The 757-nt window shown below is 55.7% G+C and overlaps 1 protein-coding gene across 1 annotated transcript in view; it reads right to left on the minus strand.

Annotated features, from left to right (window-relative positions):
• The window catches only part of LOC104132446 (USP6 N-terminal-like protein), an 81,962-nt gene that overhangs the window by 40,147 nt on the left and 41,058 nt on the right, over positions 1-757 (minus strand). The gene's annotated exons all lie outside the window — the stretch shown is intronic.

Here is a 757-nt window from a genome sequence, read left to right on the forward strand (position 1 = left end):
CACCCTCAAAGTAAAGAAGTTTTTCCTCACATTCAACTGAAACCTCTTATGTTTCAGTTTGTGCCCATTGCCCCTTGTCCTGGCGCTGGGCACCACTGCAAAGAGCCCCATTTGCTGACCTGATACGAGTGCCGGGGGATGGAGGGGCTTGCCCTGCAGATCTCAAGCATCCCTCGCACCTTTGTACCGGCAGACGGGTGCTACCATCAACTCAGCAGGCAGAATACGCCCCCTGCCCAAGCCAAAGGCACAGTGTTACGCCCGACTTCAGCTGGTCTAAGAGGATGTTGCCGCCAAGAAGGGATGCAATGGGGGGTCCAGGCCATTCCTCCAGGAACAAGCTGGGGGAGAGGGAGAAGCAGCATACGGGACCTCGGGTTAAGGTTAAGATCAGTAACCCAGCATCACCAACTCGCATGGAAAAGAGCCGGCAGCGGCGGTGTCACCCGTGCCACCTTCTAAGCACGTGCAGCTCCCGCCCAATACATCCAAACAGCTAGCACAGTCCAAAGGGCCCCAGCGCCCAACGCATAGCTAATCATCTTTTTAAAACAAGTTTTGAATTCTCACCTGAAGCAACGCGGAGAAGCAACGCACTGGTTTCACAAGAGCAAAATCAAGTCATCACCCCAAAGCGTGACGCTTCTGCTTGAAGCCAGCGAGCGCTGGGGGCGGGGGGGAAGCGTGCGCAGATACCCGGGAGAGGAAGCACAGCTCGCTTTCGTCATGAGCTGCCCCGTTTATAACACCACCTCTC

Source organism: Egretta garzetta, unplaced genomic scaffold, assembly GCF_000687185.1.
Source record: "Egretta garzetta isolate BGI_Z169 unplaced genomic scaffold, ASM68718v1 scaffold239, whole genome shotgun sequence".
NCBI classification, from domain to species: domain Eukaryota; kingdom Metazoa; phylum Chordata; class Aves; order Pelecaniformes; family Ardeidae; genus Egretta; species Egretta garzetta.